We start from the raw sequence: 20,214 nt of genomic DNA, 5'->3' as shown, positions 1-20,214 counted from the left end.
AAAGGGAGAGTTGTAATTATGAACAGAAAAGAATTATGTGGCAGAGGTGGAATGACAATTGTGCAATCACACAGCCTGTACCCTTTGTGTAACACCCAATAAAATACAGAAATGATAATAACAATTTATTTCCAAGCCTTCAAAACATATAAACAATACAGTACTCAATAAATACAATATTCAACAACAAAAAATGCCCTGTGATTTTCACAAAAGTATCCAGTCTTGTGTCTTTTTCTTCTTCTTATTCATTTAGCCATTAAAGTATAGCCCTGTAGCAATCAGAAATTTGAGTAGCTCTCAAATGAAGAAAAATGAGGCATAAAATACTATCAGTTTTGAATAAGAACTTGCCCCAAATACCACTATCATACGGGTTACTTGCTTAGATTAATAAGAATGCTTTCCTCTTGCTAAGGACATCCATTGTTCTAAAATTCTGGGCTTTTCTTTAAGTCCTTTCCACCTCAAATAAATTACATTTCATGATTTTGGTGACTTCATCCAAAACTGCAGAGTTTGTATAAAATGCATGAAAATGATCTGCTAGTTATTTTTATTGCTTATATGCAGGAGCTCCCCACAACTGGATGCACTTACCCAAATCATAGAAGAGTGTTAGCAAAACCAACCAACCATCCCTGTTAGTCCAGCTGAAGTAACTGACCACAAATGTTTTCATTTTTCAGAACAACTTAATATGGCTGGTAAAGGAAGTGATCATGAGAAATTCATGCTCCCCCGCCCCCCCAAAACCACATTTATGTGGTAGACTTCAGGGACAAATTTGCAAATCTATTTCTATAAATCGACAAGATTTTTATAAAACGGCATAGGAATATAGAAGAACTGGCATTTTTATTTTATTTTTTTACCCTGGGTCAAATCTAGACATGCTAATATGACGTTTGAAATTACATCTCATGCCAAGGGAATTCATTTTCTAGATGTTTTAATAGAGAGACTGTAGATAGACAAATGACATCTGTGTATGGGAAACCCATGGATAAGAATATATTCCTGTGCTATGGCAGTCCTCTCGTCCTCAGGAAATAATTTTCTACAAAAACAATTTACAGTATACGTCTCAGGAAGAACTGTTCCAAATGTATCAGATATGAATTCTGAGGGGAAGATAATAATGACTAACAACTTGCTCAGCAGGGGCTAGAAGCTGGCAAATATAGAGAGGACAGCACAAAGGAAAGCATTAAGCCTCTGTGGGGAGGGGATCACGGAGAGCGAAAGAAGGGGGTGGAATTTAATAGGTTTGTGTGTAGCCTGTGTTAATCTAGTTTTGGGGAGCATATAAATAGATACTGTCACATTTTAGGAAGCCTTCTCTTCTGTGGTAAGAGGCCCGTGAGAACCTACAGAAGAAGTAATTATGAAGGCTAGTTTAGCATATTCTGATACTTCTCTCTAAATAATAGATTGCACCAACTGACTGGAACAATTCCACCCACCCACTTGGGTGCTCTCTGAGTGGTGCTTGTGTCTACTGCCAATTACCCGACAAGTGAAATCTTTCCCCAATCCCACAGGTAGTAAAATACACCGCTTTAAGCATTGCCTCCCTCCCCGTGTAGCGAACCTGTTGTCATTTATGCCATTAGGTGCCCACATAGCTAACTATACATAGGAGGAAAGAAGCAGGCCTCTCAGGAAAAGGATCTGAGGAGAAGAGCACGGCACAGCACCCTGATGAGCAAGAAGAGCTTCGTCATCACTTAAAAGGTTTTCTTTTTATTTTATAGAAATGCAAAGGCACTGGATTGAACTTGGGCGCAGCGGAAATGTTAAATAAAGAGAGTTAGCCATAGCTATTCAGAAGAGAAGGCTGGGTTTCAAATGCTTTGTGCAGTTGTTCTATTTTTCTTGCTTGTGGGTTACTTTTCCCCTCATTTTTAGCACTAGAAACCCCACAAAAACCTCGGTTCTTTCTTTCCGTGTGAAAGGATAGGCAACCACTAGGCCACATGCACAGTTCGGCCTAGTTCTGTCTTGCTTTTGAGGAGAAAGCGGGAGCGTTGCCTGCTTACCAAAGCGTTCACAGTAAATATAAACACATTTGTGGCATTTCTGTCCATTAGTGTTAAGTCTTTGAACTATAACATACTGGGGGGGGGGTTGGTTGGTTGGTTGGTTGGGGGTTGAAGAAAGGCACTCCAGAGAGCCTCAGGGTTGTTTTCCAGTCAGTCTCCTGAATAATCAGTGTCCGCCTGCCTTGCACATTTCCTTAATAAACCCACCCGTTTCTTTATTCCACTCTGCTTTCTCCATTCCCTATGAATTGTGCTCCCAGCCAATGCAAGAACTGCAGAGATCTTTGTAAGAGGCACTGGCAACTGAGCGCCTAACTAACTCAGACAATCCCCTTTCTTCACACAGATTCAGCTGCTGATGGTTGCCTTCAGCTTAAAGGCTGCAATTCTGTGCACACCTGCTTCCCAACCCTATGTGTATTTCCTTAGAAGTATGTTTCATTTTGACACGGGGACAAATAGAAGAAGATGCCTTCACCCTGGTATGGTTCCCCTTTTGTAACATACACAGCCCAACATGACAACGACAAGAATCCACCAACATCATACGAATCAATCTGGCTAACCTGATCCAAAAACACACACACAAAACCAAATTTCACTACAGCCAATCAAAGACAACCAACCACACCCTAGGCCACCCCAACCTCTCTCACCACCAAAGAAATAAAACAAGCGAATAGTAAGAGAACCCACACAAGTGACGCTGACACAAAACCCCACGCATACACTAAGTAGAAGAATAGAAGCATTGCCACCCGACTCCACCCCACTCACCATCCCCCCTCCACCGCTTTCCCCCTTTTCTTTCTAACCAAACACTGTATGTAACACTAATTTATCACAACAAATGAAATTGATCTGTAGAAAAAGCAATTTGAAACAAGAGACAATGCACATATTTTTTGTAAACTAAGAAATATTTAATAAAAAAAAAAATAAAGGAGTATGTTTCACTGAGTTAAACAGGTCTAACTCTCCAGGAAGTGTGCATTGCTTTGCAGCTTTGTTTTTGGAAGACCTGTTATTTCAGAGGAACTTACTCCTGGGTAAACTTGCACATGATACAGCTGTAATTTATACTACCTGAGGAACTGGTTCAATTTTCCTCTCAGTCTGCAGCTGCTGTTAAATTTATTTAGTCAATTCCAAATACTGGATTTCATAGATCCATTAATTTCCCTTCCCAGTAGCTTAGACTTTGTCTGAAATGGATGCAAATGTTGACATTATAGAGAATTCAATAGCAGTCCAATAAAGGGAGAAAACATGGCGCTAGTGCGAAGGCCAAGGTTTTCTAAGGCAGTGTAGTAAAACAAAAGAACTTCAGCTGATCGCTTGGATAACATAGCTAAGTAGAACAACTAGAGTGGGTTCTTTCAAACCCAAGGACTGAAACCACCATTACACTATCTTTGTTCAGGCATTTGGTGAACCTATGAATGGTGGTGATTGATCAGGAAGGAGATATTGGGGTTGTGATGGATAGGTGGTTGAAAATGTTGACCCAGTGCAGGGCTGCAGTGAAAAGGGAAAAATCCATATTAGGGATCATTAGGAAAAGGATTAAATATAAAACTGCTAATATCATAATGTCACTATATAAATCTATGGTGTAGAGCTTGAAAAGGTTTAAAGATAAAACTGCTAATATCATAATGTCACTATATAAATCTATGGTGTAGAGCTGGAAAAGGTTCAGAAGAGGGAAAAGAAAATGATAATGAGGTTGGAGGGATCCCCCTACAAAGAAAGGTTTCAACACTTGGGGCTTTTGGTTTTAGGAAAAAGGTGAGTGAGGAACAGCAGGATGGAGGTGTATAAGACTATGCATAATGAAGAGAAAAATGGGTATGAGAGAGGCTTTTCTCCTTTTCTCATAATAGAATCTGCGGCCATCAAAAAAAGTTAATTTTTGGAAGATTTAGGATAGACAAGAGCATAGCACATAGTTAAACTATGGAATTTGCTATCATAAGATGTAGTGATGTTCTTGCTTTTTGTCTTGCTTGGTTTCACAATTTGCTTCTTCACTTTGATTTGGGCTGGGTTGTTTCCATTTTTGCTATGGAAACATATGTTTGGTTTGCCACTAGAAGCAGCAGATGCTGCACCAGATGCACCTTTGGCCTCATCTAGCAGGGATCTTCTTGTGTTCCAAAAGTGAAGAATTATGAGTTGGGTCACACCTGTTGACGCTGCCTCTGCTTTCCCTGTGTTTTAGGATCCTGTGTTCATAGAGCCTTTCCCATACATCTGGGGGTGGGTGGGCTTCTGTAAGCGTGACTTGGTGCTCTCAAAAGTGGAAGTCACTGGACAGAACATTCAGGATACTGTGCACTTTTGGGTGCAAGATGCCAGTGGCCAGTGAAGACACTGATTTGCACCTTGAAGAATAATGTTCTTGATTATGTTGTACTGCAGGGTCCCCATCTAAATATGTTTTAAGTAGAGGGACACACATCAGATAGTGTATTGGGAAGATTTCTGGAGAGCATACTCAAGGCTGGTGTCCCTGTGCTGAAAAAGGTCAACTTTCTGCGTCAAGGCAACTCAAATTCTCCATCAATAAAAACTAATGTCTGTGATTACCGTAGTAATGTAAGGATTTCAAAAGGGGTAGGGGATCTTGGGATCATTTCCTGGCACCTTCAGTTAAAAGGGTCAGACAGCAGGTGATGTGCAAGACCTCCACCTGAGACCCTATAGAGCTAGGGGCAGAATAGACAATTTTGTTGTTTAGTCGTTTAGTCGTGTCCGACTCTTCGTGACCCCATGGACCAGAGCACGCCTGACAGTCCTGTCTTCCACTGCCTCCCGCAGTTTGGTCAGACTCATATTTGTAGCTTTGAGAACAATGAAGCCTGGCATAAGGCAACTTCCTATGTTTTAATTTAGTCATCTCGTCATCATCAACAACAACAGTTCTGCTTCAGCTGGTTACGGGGAAGTGGCCCTTGGCCACTGTTGATGTTATTCAGCAGCCCTTGCATGCTTTCTGAGATTTTACTAGGCATTACCACTTTCTTGTTTATCTTTGCAGACAAGAGGACTAAAATAAACTAGTTTTTTCCTTCTTCAGTGAAAGCTGAGGCTCTTGGGAAGTTGATTTTATGCTTGATACCACATCTTGTGCTTTTCCTGCACCTGCACATAATCACAGCATACCCAGAGTCAAGTACACTCACCATGTTCTGCTGAAAACCCCACACATTTTATTATGTAAACAGAGGGGCATTGGCCAAGTTCCTAGAGGTAAGAAATTTACAGTACCGAGAACCAAACAAATAGAAAAAGCAAGATAGCTATTCTGTCTATACAATGGCACATTTTAACGGTGACACGGATGGGTGGGTGTGGCAGTGTGATGCAGTGTGCAGTTGTGTTTGGTATGCTAGTTGTTATGAGCTCCCTGCATGTAATAAGGCAAGTGGATTTCAGCCTCATCCGCTTCTGAACCTGGTTGTTGCCAGGATAAAGCAAAAGATATGTAACATCTTGTCATGTCTGTCTTGAGCCTTTGAGCCCCCAAAAAGCAGGTAAAGCAGTTAATATATGCTGGAAGAGAAGAGATTTCTCAGGCAAGCCCCACCCACCAAACCCTCTGTAATTATTTAATCTCACCCTGTGGAAACCTTTTTTATTTTTTAAATTGAACTGTCAATATGCATTGATGCGGTATCTGTTCTCTTGAGTACCCAGCACTGAGAGATATAAGAGAAAGGCTTGACAGTTGATTGGCTGAAGCTGAGAAGCAACAGGTGACTGCAGTTATGCAATGCAAGGTTAACAGCCCTGTTGTCATGCAGATCAAAATTAAGAAAGGAAGGAAAGGGGAGCACATTGTTGCATAGATCATGTTAGGAACTGGGAGAAAGAAGCAGGAAAAACAGTGTTTCTCATGCATGAATGCCATTATGGTGTGCTTGGTATTTCAGAGACCTGGTGGGATCTAACACATGACTGGAATACCTATTATTATTATTATTATTATTATTATTATTATTATTATTAGTATTTATATACTGCCCTATACCTGGAGATCTCAGGGCAGTTCATAGAATAAAATCAAAATATAAAACCACAAAAGACATAATCAAAATAAAAACAACAACTCAATAACCCCCCTCCCCCCAAAAAACCACATTTTAAAAGGGCATAGGGTGTCAATCAAATCAACTAAAGGCCTGGTTAAAAAGGAACGTTTTTGCCTGGCACCTAAAGGTGTATAATGAAGGCACCAGGAGCACAGAGCTGTCCATAGAAGGAGTGGCTATCAGCTTGTTCGATCTCTTAAATGTCCAAGGCCAGGGAAATGCATGTAGCAGTAACTATAGGATGGGTTCAATGGGCATAAATATTCTGGAAAGATTTGTGTTCCCGCAGTGCTGGAGCAATTGAAGGCTCCATGGAATAGCTTCTTATGCCATGCGTAGTGATTGCCCTTAGCCTTTAAGTGTTGATGAACTGAGAACTACCCATTCCACTGAGCTAAGGAAAATGATTAGGCATGGCCTTAACCACAGGACTGCCCCTTCCCCTGCACTCTAGACTTGATCAGGGACATGGGTGGCGCTGTGGTCTAAACAACTTGGGCTTGCCAATCGGAAGGTCGGCAACTTGAATCCCCGCAACAGAGTGAGCTCCTGTTGCTCTGTCCCAGCTCCTGTCAACCTAGCAGTTTGAAAGCACGCCAGTGCAAGTAGATAAATAGGTGGCAGGAAGATAAATGGCGTTTCCATGTGCTCTGGTTTCCGTCACAGTGTTCTATTGCACCAGAAGCAGTTTAGTCATGCTAGCCACATGCTAGCCACATGACCCGGAAAGCTGCCTGAGGACAAACACTGGCTCCCCCAGCCTGAAAGCGAGATGAGCACTGCAACCCCATAGTAGCCTTTGACTGGACTTAACCATCATGGGGTCCTTTACCTTTGCCTTAGTCTTGATCATAGGATCACAGTGCTTTAACTAAGTGGCCGAGCAGCTTGAGAGCCACGCGTTAAAAGTATATTCTATGGAAGGCAGAGTGATTTATTCCATTAGCAAGTCTTCAGGGACCTGTTCAAATGTACTTCACTGACTGGGCATCTGTTTTCCTACCTGCAATATGTGGCTTAAGATGTGCTGCTTTAAAAAATATCACAGGGCATGTCCAGAATAGAGAATAGGAGATTAAGAGACCGTGCAACAGTAGTTTACCTCAACAGCTTCTGCAAATAAAAAAAGAATTATTTACCAGAGCCACTTTTCATCACTTCTTTGTTTCACTGTGTTGAATTGCTTTACATTCTGTGTCTCACATACCCTCACAACAATTAAGGAGAGGAATGCAGTGCAAACCCAACTGTCACTTTAACAATGCCCAGTCTCCCTAGTTTCTCCATTACCTCCTGGTGGACAAGTCACATCCTTCCCACCTAGTTCCCAATACAGGTGCTGAGGAAAGGCAGCTGCCTCACACGTGGCAGTCACTACCTTTTTGTATTTGCCTCTTTACTAGAAGTCATCTGATAGCCCCTGGCTATTTTCCTTACTCCATGCGCACTGGCTGGGAGAGGCTGCACTGAGAGACAGGGGGCCATGATTGGCTGCTGCTTTGGACCCAAGGTGCCGAAGCTATGAGGCAAGCCAATGAGAGACACTCCTGGGGTGTGATGTTCTGCACCCCCACCACTGAAGGCTTCAGGTGCAAAATATGTATAAAATAAACCATATTTCTTAAAGGCACTCATCTCTGCTGTGCCTCATTTGTGTTTCTTTGAACACAAACCTGATTAAGTGCCAAGACCCCTGAAATCTCTTGCTACCTCCTGGCAGAGATTGGGGTGGCCTGTAACGCTACATTTTCCTCCTCTGTGATATCTACTTCCTACAACTCTGTTCATATCTTTTTGGCTTCATCAGATCAGATTGCTGGTAGCGCTCTGTATCTCTATAAATATTCCCACCACTCGTTTGCAACTTGAAAGAGGATAAGCAAACATTCGAAGGCATATTTGAAACTTAAATGCACATGGGATGCATGCTATTATTCTCCATTCCTGGTGTCCTTTTTCTAGAGTCAGATCCCACAAGCCATTATTCATGTCAGAAAAAGGCTTACAGGATCAAACCTTTGCATTGTAAGGCAGGTTATTTTTGGATCAAGAGCTTACCTTAGGAGATTTAAGTTCACAGACTCTGTTGCCGGGGACATTAAAAGCTTGGAAGAGTCACCATATGGGTTTACTGACTTTACACTGGCCAGCCTTGATCTTCTCTTTGTGCTTCATCCAAAGGTCATTAAAGTCAATGGGGTTTTTCCATTGATTTCAAATAGAATTCAATCTAATCCCAAGCCTCCTCCACCCCTAACCAGAGCTTTAGTGCTTTGGCAGGGGTGGGGTGGGGGGCAGCTTGCCACTAAAGGCGTGTACAAAGCACTGTCCCTTTGTACCCCAACAATGCCAAGGTAAAGACAATGCTTTGTCAGTTGCCACTCTTGCTTTCCCATTTTCCCAGAAGGGGCTGTCATTTGAATCTCTTGGTCCTGAGAGGTTTGCTTATTCAAAGACATGAGTGATTTGCTGTTGTTTTCCGATTCCTGTATGATTTACAGAACATGGATTATTGTGGGCGTGTGGGAGGGGAGAGGCTTCAGTATGCTACTAGTCTCATCAGACATTTGCAGCCTGCATGTGTTTTGCTCCCCCACCCCTGCTTCCCAGATCGAAATACAGCCAGCTTTGGCAGAACAAATGCACGATTAGCGCCCATGTTGGCAAATTAAGAGAAGCAGTTTGTGCAGACGGGGGAGGTAAATTATGAACAGCAATGATGGGATGGGAGGCAAACATGAAGACAATGCCCCTAGAAGAGTGAAATGGACAGCACTGAGTAGGAAGAGGGAAAGTGTAAGGATTATTACATAGCCCAAGGCCTTGCCAGATTCTCCAATCAGCCATTGGGTTGATCTTTTGACTCTTCCCTTCCAACCATCACTGCCCTAGGCCTGAGGGTGGCTGACCCTACAGGCCATGGGATGCATAAAGCTCCCACAAAATGTTTTTGGTGGCCTCCTCCAAATATGTAATGTCCACTTCAGCAGCACTGGTTTCATGTGGCCCCCAGAGTGTTGACCGTGGGCCCAAGTGTCCCCTGGCACTGAAGGGATTGGCACTACACCTTTTTTTTTCTTGCTCTTGGTAGTACTAGTATCCAACTTTTAGGACCTTGTATTTTTTTAGCACACTCTCCATGCACAGGGAGTGACTGGGAGAGGAGCACAGTTGTGTTCTCTGGAAGAAAAAGGCCACTTTCTCATCATGCATTTAAAGTCATGACTTGCCCCAAAGAGTTCTGAGAGCTGTAGTTTGTAATTGGTGCTGAGAGTTGTTAGGAAGCCCCTCTTCCCCTCTCAGCATGGACATAGCCAATATTTTTGTTGAGGAGGGGGCGTGTTTGTTTATTGATTGGGGCAGGGCAGCTTCATGACCTCCCAGAGTGACAGTTTCCAGTGACGAGGGATTGATTGCTAAATCACTCATTAGATTTCTAAGGGAAGCACCCTTAACAAACTACAGCTTCCAGAATTCTCGAGGGGACCCCATGACTGCTTAAAGTGGTATCATAGTACTTTAAATGTATGGTGTGAATGTGGCCTTTGTGATTAGGTCAGGTGATGGTTCAGGAGCTTGCTGGAAGGCAGGGCTGTCCTGTCTAGCAATTTAATTCACTAATGTAAGGTGTGTTGTGCAATATGCCTGCGTGTTGTTTGCCACCTAGCAAGTGAGCAATGGAGGGGTTGCCTCTGGCTGCTTAAGGCTGCTTAGTTAAAAACTAGAATTGTGATAATCCACTGCCCACAACTTTTGCTGTGTGTGTGTGAGAGAGAGAGAGAGAGGGGGGGGGGGAGAGAGAGAGAGAGAGAGAGAGAGAGAGAGAGAGAGATTGGATCCACATGCTCATACTAGACTATTGTTTGCTAGAATGCTTCTGTGAACAGACATTGACTTGGAGGGTGTAAAGGCCTATAGAGGAGCAAACAGTAGAGGGTTGTTAGGCTAGTGCATTTTGAGAGCAGAGGACTTGCTGGGATGAGGCAGGCCAAGCTCTGAGCTTCTTGTGTGTGAGAAAGGAAGAGGGGGGTCAGCTAGCAGAGCAAGTGGCAATGATGGCCCAAGCTACCTAGCAGGAGAGCATGTTCACAGAAGAGGGTATGGAAGTTCTGCAAAAGGCCAGCATATGCACTGCTACTTCTCCTGCCTACTCCTCCCCATGAGGTGAGGAAGAGTGGAGCCTCCATTGAGTCCCTAGCGCTCCCCCTTGTGAAATCTAGTGGGGCTAAAGGCAGCTCTCACATCTTGCTAGCTTCCCAAATTAATTCATATTAATTTTTTCTGCTCCTCCACCTCTCTCTCCCACCCCCTGCAAAATAATTGCATCTTTAAATCATTGGTTGTTTTCATATTTGCAAAAGGCAGTGACTCCTGCATTGTCTGAGGTAGGAAAATCACTGAAAGGGGCTAAAGGTGAGCCAACTTTGAAAGAGCAAGGTAGATGCCATTAGCCACCTTTTCTTTCAAGATATTTCTAAGCACTTAGTCTAACACAAAGCAGAGAGAGCCGCTGTGTTTCACAAAGGAACTAATTTGTTTTCTAGCCTGTTGAAAACCAGGAAAACACGGGAGTCCATCAATGCTTCAACCGGCAAGTGATCTAGTATTTCTGGAGGTGTCTGCTGCCAGAGCTGTTCCAGTTCCACAGGCCAGTAATCACCCTCAATGACATTATTTCAATTGCTTATTTGCTTCAGTTTTGTTTTTGTTTTGCCTGGTGCATAGTGGCTAAGGACTTTAATATTTTAATAAGACTGATTTTAGATTAAATGGGATTTTGGGGTGCTCTCCAGTCCCTGTGATTTTATATTTTAGGATTGGATTCTGCAGGGAGGGAGAGGACGTTTAAGAGGTCAAACTGCATTGGCAGGCTGAGCTGGACAGATAACCTTTTTGCTAAGAAACTGGACCTTTGCATAACTAAAGAGATGGCCAAGAAGAGGCACAGAAATAGTTAGAGGGCTTTCTGAAAGGAGGCATGTTGTTCTGCTCACTCTTCTACCATGTCTGGAGGCGATGGTACAGAGACTGTGTGAAAGGGCAGGATCTGTTGCTCATGTATAAGCCGTTCTCCCCCCCCCCCCCAGTCATATGCTCAGCCTATCCATAGGTGTAAATCAACTTTAGATCACAAAATGCTATCATTCTCCATTGATCTTCAATCCAAAGGAGCCAGCATGTGCTGGGACCCATGAAACATCATGGTGTTCAGAGATTGAGAAATGCATAACAATATCTAATGTGCAGACCTACTCATTAAAACCAGTGGGAGATTCGCAATGAATAAAGTGGACAGTGTGTGGCACCCTTTGATATTTATCTGTTTGGTCATCAGAAGCCCAATGGAGGTTATTTTCTTTCTTAACTTCATTAAAAACTTATTAAAAAGTGTAATCACAACAAAGTATATAAAAATTATTTGCAATGTAGAAAACCTCTTACATACTCATTGATTTCTACCCTTTCTTCATAAAGTCAACGGAAAGGGGAACATTCAGTTCCAAAAAGCCCTCTAAACATTGACTGTTGTCTCTTTATCAGAATCCATGTTTTAGGCAGCCATTCCTTCAATGAAGGATGGGAAGGTTCACACCAAATTTTTGCAATCAACATTTTTGCTGCGGTTAATAGACTCCTGAATACCTTTATGTTTAATTGTTTCCCTCAAGTGCCTTCTGAAAAGATGGCCTCAAAATTGCCTCGAGGGGATTCCAAAATCCCATGTTTGCTGCCTAGGGCAGATGCACAGCGGCACAGGTCTGTTTGCAGGGGAGAAGCGGCTGGCAGGCAGGCAGGTGTTGTTCTACACACATTGCCTCAGTCCACCAGTCTCCCCCTTGCACCAGTCTCCTCTTCCCTGTCTTCTTCCCCCCCATCTGAGACTGGAAACTGGAAATAAGCCTGGCTAGGAGGAAAAAAATTATTAGGGAGCAGGATTGTGGGGATGGGAGATTTAAACACCACTCTCCTGCTAGCCACTTTCCACTTGTACATTCCCTTTTTAGCCCCACATTCACATTAGGGGCTGCAAAGACAGGGCTAGGACTCCATGCATGCTGTGTAACTTCGAAGTCCCAGATTTCTGCCATGGAAGTGGAGAGGCATTTGTTCTGAACCCAGGGCTAGCCCAATACATTTTGCTCTCTGAGGCAAACCAGATAATAGCAAAAACAAAACACCCAGGAATCCTGCAAATTGTAGTATGTTCAGGGTTGCTGGGAATTGTAACTTCTGAGGGAATAAACCACAGTACCCAAGATTCTTTGAGGGAAAGAAGGTGCTTTGAATGTTCTTTAAAAGTATAGTGTGCAATATCCCAAGTCTCAAAAATTCACCTCATCTCTACTGCTTCTCGTTTTGGACTAGGTAACTACTGCTGGTGCTTCAACCATTCTGTTGCTCACTTTCTCTTCCTGTTCCCTGATTTCCCTGTCCTTTCTTCTACCCTCGCATGGCCCAAACCCTGCCATGTGGTGATCCAAGTGGTGTCACACACTTGATCCTCCTGGTTAGATCCTGTAAATCTTCTCTACCTCAGTTTTCCCCTTGTGGACAATATCATTACCATGCTTTATATTTATAATCAACAATATGGCAATATGGGGGAGAGAAGGTGGGAGAGTAAATGACATGGTGGTAGACTTTATGGATAGTGTAGGTTGTGAACAGTCAAAAGGCCTTGTGCTTATTTGTATAGGAAGGTCTCTGCATTAGAGCTGTCAATTTGTGTTTGCACAGAATGCAGCAGATTGAGGAACTGGTCTCAACTGGGGCTACCAGGTGCTGCTGTTACCATAATAATTACTGTCTGATTAACTCTCTGATCAGAACAGCTTGTACCAGATCTATGCAGAGAATCCACACAGGGCCTTATAATGTAATGGATGAATCTTTGTTAATTTAAATTAGCCTGAAGAAGATGCCCTGTACAGATGACATAGCCGCATCAATGTTTACTTAGGAGTGTGTGATTGTGCCCTGCCCTCCCATGCATTCATGTGACCTTCTCAAAGAATGTATATGCACACAGGCAGTACTGATGGAGGAACCATGTTGCTATCTATCTATAGTCTGATCTTTCTAAATTATGTGGGAAATATTGACAGTCAGAGCGGCTCCCTGCTGCAAAACTTACATGTGTTTAAGATGTGTGGACTGGGCACTGAGGATTTGACAGAACAACTGGGGACAGGAAGTGTGGTTCCCCCTCTCCCACGCATGTGATTGTAACCGGGCTAGTCAGAACACTCAAACAGGGCTAATGCTGCTGCAGAAGTGGGCCAGCACGCAATGGTCACAGCAGTGTAGCATTTTCAAGGGCTAAAAGCCCATGAGCAGGTTCATAGTGCAGTTCTGACCCCAAGTGAAGTTGCTCCAGATGTCTTTGAATACAATATGTAATGAGACAAGTGGGGGAAATTACTCGCCTCCTGTTCCACTGAATAGCCATCTGGGTGCAGGGCAGAACAATCAAACGACACAATAATTAAATGTCACGACTGAGAGCCTAAACTGTGATCTGGGAAATCCCTGGTTCAAATCTCATCTTGCCCATGAAATAATCAGCAATAGAGGGATAAAGATAGTGGCTTACCTTACAAGGGTGTTTCCATGATGGAACGTGGTGTATTTAGAGGACATCTAGGTCAAATGGTGTATAAATGTGATTACAACTGCTGCATCATATAGGCACAGAGTAGCAGGCACTAGACATACTGCGGGTCAATATTTGGTTAAACAAATTGGCCTCAAGTAATAGGCTGAAATATTAAAATGTCCATGGGCTTCCAGTGGTGATTGTTGGTGAGTGATTGAACTCCCAAGTTGTGGTGTATAAGAAATGAGCCATAGAGGCAGAAATAAACTGTGGCAGCTCCAATTCAGAAGAGAAACTATGTAGGGGTGGGAAATTCAATAACTTGAAGAGGTGGGTGTAGGGAAAAGCACAGAGGGTCATTAAACACCAAACCAAGAGTCAATTCAGAGTACCTTCTTATTATGGAAAGGCTCAGAAGCATACAAAAAGGAATGAATATCCATCACAGAGATGATGCCAAAGGCTGTGTTTGCACAGCATGTTAAACCATAATTAATGTTTCACTGGAGTTTAATTCAAATTAGTCATGTGCTAATACACGATGCTCAGAAGTCCCCACTTCACTCCTGGACATGCTGTGCTGGGAACAATGGACCACAAGGATTGGCTTGTTGTTATGTCTATACCCAGACTCATGGTTTGTTTCCCCCCACAAGCAAACAATGAGGGGTAAGTCAGAATAAATCTCAGTTTATGACTTGTGGTTTGTTTGAAGAGAAACAAACTGCAAGCTTGGTTTTGGACTACATGACAAGCTAAGGCTTGCATTTTGTTGCAACAAAGCATGGACTTTTGAGAGGCGTGCACCTGCCTAACATAGTCAGATGAAGATATAAGGGGCTCTTTGTGCTAAGTCATATTCAGCTAGGAACATGTCTCCACGTTGCCCCACATGATAATGCATATATATAAACTTTGGCAATGTCCTTCCTTCCAGAGTGTTGACTATGAAATATGTTGCAGCAACACTAACAAGAAAGTTTGTTTTTAAAATGGTTACCCATTTGTAATGTCCCTTTTAATGATGGAAGAGATGGCCAGCAATGGCTGCTGTTCTTTTCACCATGTGATGGAGGGGCAGCAAATGCAACAGAGGATGCACACTTTCCAAATCCTGCAATAATGTCACATGGGACAGGCAGACACTTACACATTTTTCTGGAGCCCTCCTCTATAGCACACTTAGCAGCATGTGCGATCTAGCCCAAGTAACTGAATAAATCAGCCCTCCAGGACATGGATTCTTGAAACTTCATCACATCTCATCTCCCCAGTTAGAGAAGAAAATTATTCAAGCCTCAAGGCAAAACAAAGGCAGGCTGCTCAGTTGGAGATGCTTAGTGACTTGTTTATGCTACAGCTTACTATAGCTCAGATCCACTCTGTTAAGGTCCTAGGGTTTGAACTGCCTGTGCATCTGACCATTTATTCCTTTGCAAAATAAGAAGCGGTGGCAGTATTTACATAGCAGTGGGCTGCTGTATGCCAGAAAAGAAGAGGTGTCCCCAGAGTTTGTCACCCATTCCGTTAGCACTCTGTTGTTTTTTGCTATGACAGAATAACACAGCCTTCCGCCTGAAATCTATTACGGTAATGCTGTGTCTTTGTTCTTGTTTTGCCTGTCAGCCTTATAGGAATTCCTTTTAAAACTTGGTATGGCATTCTAAAAATTCATGGAGAAATGCCCAGTTAGACAAATACTGCCGAATTGGGCAACTGCTTGAGAAACAACCTTGCAGACTGTCTCACCAGAGTGGTACATGCTCTGGTTATCTCCCGCTTGGACTACTGCAATGCGCTCTACGTGGGGCTACCTTTGAAGGTGACCCGGAAACTACAACTAATCCAGAATGTGGCAGCTAGACTGGTGACTGGGAGCGGCCGCCGAGACCATATAACACCGGTCTTGAAAGACCTACATTGGCTCCCAGTACGTTTCCGAGCACAATTCAAAGTGTTGGTGCTGACCTTTAAAGCCCTAAATGGCCTCGGTCCAGTATATCTGAAGGAGCGTCTCCTCCCCCATCGTTCTGCCCGGACACTGAGGTCCAGCTCCGAGGGCCTTCTGGCGGTTCCCTCACTGCGAGAGGCCAAGTTACAGGGAACCAGGCAGAGGGCCTTCTCGGTAGTGGCGCCCACCCTGTGGAACGCCCTCCCATCAGATGTCAAAGCAATAAACATCTACCTGACATTCAGAAGACATCTGAAGGCAGCCCTGTTCAAGGAAGTTTTTAATATGTGACATTTTAGTGTATCTTTCATCTTTTTTAGAAGCCGCCCAGAGTGGCTGGGGAAACCCAGCCAGATGGGCGGGGTACAAATATTATTATTATTATTATTATTATTATTATTATTATTATTATTATCAGACGTAAAATCCAGTCCACTAGTTTCTGTTCATTAGCCACACTGCACTTCAGGTGTACTGTAGGGCTGCCTCCTGTCCTGCAGGAATCCACACACTAGAAACCTTGTATGAAAACTATACACCAACAAGGGAGCCTTCAAAGACCTGTCGGCCACTAGCCATCACGCTACAGCAAGGAGCACATAGGAGCCATGGCAGAGCTTTTTCCTTCCTCCTGTCCATAGTCACTCCAGGGTGGCAACAGGTTCACAGCCAGGGCTGGCCCACCCATGACACAAGGAAAGGTGGTTGCTTTGGTGGCAGGATCCACAAGGGCAGCAGATCTAGCCTCCAAGGAATGCATTGCTCTCTACTGCTGCTGCAGTGGCCAGTGGCGGAGTTTCATGCTCCGGCACGAGGGGGGGGGGCAGAGAGCAGGTAGGGGCAGGGCTGGCGCACCACCTGCAGGGGCGTGGCGCCCAGCAAGGGCAGGGGGACAGTCATGATGGCACCTCACTAGGATCGTGCTGCCAGGGGCGGTGTGCTCCCCCCACACTCCTCTTCCTCCGCCAGTGGCAGTGGCAGCAACAGCTGTGGCACTCTCCTTGGAGGCCAGAACTGTCACCTCTTTGGCAGCTCCTGCCTTGCAGCCTTTTCGCCAATAGGAGCGCTTCTGGTCTCCTCCCACCCTTTCCCTTAACATAGATCTTTATTCTCCCCCCCCCCCCCATTCCTGATGTAGATCTTCACTCACACCTTCCTCCTTGGCAGGGGGCAGCAGCACCATTTTGTAGTTCACCTCCAGTGCTAAAATGTCTTGATCTGGCCCTAGGAACAGTAAGCCTGCAAGTAGAATATACTGTAATCTATGCTTGCACACCCATAAAGGCTTTCAGTCAGTAGTGATACAGCTGCTACAACTATAGGAAGAGGGATCCCTCACTCTGAGGCGGCAGCAACCATATCTTCACTCGTGTCGTGCTGGCAGCAGTGAGTGTTCTTTCTGCGGAGAAAATAGCCAGCCAGTTGCAGGCTGGGATGAGGAGGGGTGGGGAGAGCAGGGCACATCTGGCTGGCTTCCTGCTGAAACTGGATGTGCATCTTAGAAGGCAGAGTAGGGGTGGGGAACATCATGCACAGGAGCCAAATTCAGTCCTCTAGCCCTCTCTATCTGGCCCACAAAACCCACCCCATTTCCCCTGATCACACCTCTGACTACTTCTGCTTCATATCCCATATACTTTTTGCCGGGCTGGAATGTGGAATAAAGAGGCGGATAATGCCTCTTGCTTGTCCAGCTAGAGATTAGAGAGGGGTGTGTAAGTGTTTGTACAAATTACATAGGTAAAATCTGCATTTGTTGTTCCACCTGCTTTTGCCTCTGCCCATGCCCACCTCTAGACCCTTGGAAGGTGTCCAGTTGCACTGACCGTGGATGATTATTCCAGCCGCTGTGAGGAATGCCAACCTCATGGCCAATCCTCACCCACTGCCTGGCATCAGTGGACAATTTTAAGTGAATATATAATCACAGAAGTCTTTTTCCCACTGGAAACTCACCAGTCTGATTTTGGGCCAGTGTTAAGCACTGAATGGGGATGAGGATCGAGATCTATTTACTGGATTTTATCTATTTTGGGGAGTGGGGATTTACACATAATTTACCAGCCTTGAGTCTTCAGGGTAAGCCCAGCAAAAAATCTGGGCAGATGAACAAATGCCCCCCCCCCCAATATGGATAAAACGCTTTTGCACTAATGCTTCTGGTTATAAGGAGTGAGATTTAAAAGGAAGTCCAGCCCAGGAACTTGTCTGAACTTCTTATTCATATGTCTGAGCTCATGAAGCCAGAGCCTTTTTAAAAGAGGCAGACCAGGCACAGAGATGGCATAATGGAATCATTGAGATTGACGTAAATCTGAAGGCCTGTCTGGAATGTACACAAGAGAGGGGTTTTGTGTTTTGTTTTGTTTTTTAAAAAAGCAAGTGTGTTTTTTTTTTGGGGGGGGGAATCTATCTTTAGTAAGTCATGGGACTGTGGAGAAAGGCATAGGATAAAAGGGGAGAGGAAAGAGAGTTCGCTGTAATATATTTGCACTAAGAACTAAATAAGAAATTAGCCGAACCAATTAGCCTGAGCAGAAAATAGCTGTCCACAGAAAAAGCATAGTCAATAATGCAAATGTTCAAGAGAAAGGCTTTTCTCATAGCCAATGGGCTTTATGTTTTTTTAAAAGGCTGGGCCAAAGCCAGCTAATAGCCTTCTTAAAGTAATCACTGATCTTGCTGATAAATGGAATGAAGCACAGAAAGCCTATGTGGATTTCACTTAGGCTATTGTTCCAGTGTCACATTAGAGAGACAACAAAGAGTTGCATGAATATCAAGGGGATAAGAGGCTGCTGCATTCACTTTTAGCAAAAGGCAGATGAACAGGCTGCCATTAGTGATGTTGGGTGGCATCATGGTGAGGAACCCACAAACCCCTTGCCTTATCCAGCCAAACACAACTTGTGACCCACCAAATCATAGCCCTGTGGACTGTAAGCTGCTCTGGCTTAGCTTTCCTCCACATGTACAGCAAATGCATGGAGGAAAGCACAATATTGTTCCCACTAGCTGTACCCTTGATGCCAACATGCCCGCTGGTGATGGCCTCCAGGGGTTGCATGTTTGGAGTTAGTTTGGAGGGGGCCTATGCAAATACAGATTTATGTGCACAGGGTTTTGCCACGTGAGTGGGGACCCTGGACTTGTGTGGAGGAGTCGTACACTCACACCCTTGAGCTGAACATGTGGTTGCTGGGTAAGGTGGCCAGCAGTAACACCAGTGGCGTGGGTGGGGCTGGCAGGCACAATCTTGCTCCTTCCTTCATCCACCCACCCATCTATTCTGCCTGTGTGTACCCATCTCAGTATTGGTGAGGTCCAGCTGCATGCCAGTAACCTAGGGCAGGCCTGAGCAACATGAAGGAGAAGAAGAGTTTGGATTTGATATCCTGCTTTATCACTACCCTAAGGAGTCTCAAAGCGGCTAACAATCTCATTTTCCCTTCCTCCCCCACAAGGGGAGTGAGGTGAGTGAGAAACTTCAGGGAAGTGGGACGAGCCCAAGGTCACCCAGCAGCTGCATGTGGAGGAGCGAGGACGCAAACCTGGTTTATCAGATTGAGTCCACTGCTCTTAAGCACTACACCACACTGGAAACCTCCCAAGCAAAGTGCAGCTCACTTTCCATGCATGACCACTCACTAGTGGCTTATTATCCTTCTGTTTTTGCTACCTGCCTGGTATTACAAAAATGAGGCCATGGCAGGGGTTGTCAAGCACCTGGCAGATCTACAATTGATGTGGCTAGTCAGCTGCATTCAGTTTGGTGAATCAAGGGTAGGGTGGCCACTTACGTGTCACCAAAAAAGCAGGCTCAAAAGGACACCAATTTGCATAGCATTTACATATCCTGATTTATATACATAGATATAACTTATAGGATTTAAATAGAAACACAGTGTATCTCAGAATGGTGGTGAAGACTGTGATTAGGCGCTGGTGTGTTTGCTTAGTCTGCTGGGTACTCACTGCTCATGGCCAACGTGAAGGCTTTGGCTTTTCTTTCTTGTGGATCCTTATCTTCAAACCACACTTGGACCTGACAGCCATTCCAACAGAGGACTCTCCTCTGACAGCCCTTCAAATAGAGAACTGTTCTTTGTAAAATGGCAGAACGTAGAGCCATGTGTGCCTGACCTCACAACTCTGAGCTGGTTTGCGAGGTATCTAAACAGGCAAAGCAGATGTGCACTGACATATCAGCTGTAGGCTGATTCAGACTCTGAGCTGTAGGGCCCTTTCCCATCCAGCAAGGTGTAATCTCTCCCCAAGCGGAAAACGACAGCAGAAAACTTCTAGGGCAGATTGGCATTTCTAGACTGATGAGGCAGATTTGTTGTTTTCTGCTTTGGGAGAGCTGTGCCAGAACAATGGGCTGGGTTTTTTCATGGGGCACAGATGTGTATTCTCTGCAATGTAATCAGGTGTGGGGGTGCAGGTATGGTATAGCTTTGGGGATGGCCGAGTACCCACTGAGCAGCGATAACCGGTAATGAGAGGATTAACGGTTATTAAATG

At 44.3% G+C, this 20,214-nt stretch overlaps 1 long non-coding RNA gene across 1 annotated transcript in view; it reads left to right on the top strand.

The window, feature by feature from the left end:
* Positions 1–257: 257 nt before the first annotated feature.
* Positions 258–20,214, top strand: part of LOC310825959 — a 79,841-nt gene continuing 59,884 nt past the window's right edge. Inside the window, exon 1 of the long non-coding RNA XR_014555583.1 lies at positions 258–1,737. This is a non-coding gene — a long non-coding RNA (uncharacterized lncRNA). The remainder of the gene's footprint in view (positions 1,738–20,214) is intronic.

The sequence above is a fragment of the Podarcis gaigeae genome, assembly GCF_964106915.1.
Source record: "Podarcis gaigeae genome assembly, chromosome: 1".
Taxonomy (NCBI): Eukaryota; Metazoa; Chordata; class Lepidosauria; order Squamata; family Lacertidae; genus Podarcis; species Podarcis gaigeae.
The sequence above is the reverse complement of the archived record's forward strand: the minus strand, read 5'-3'. Positions and strand labels throughout refer to the sequence as shown.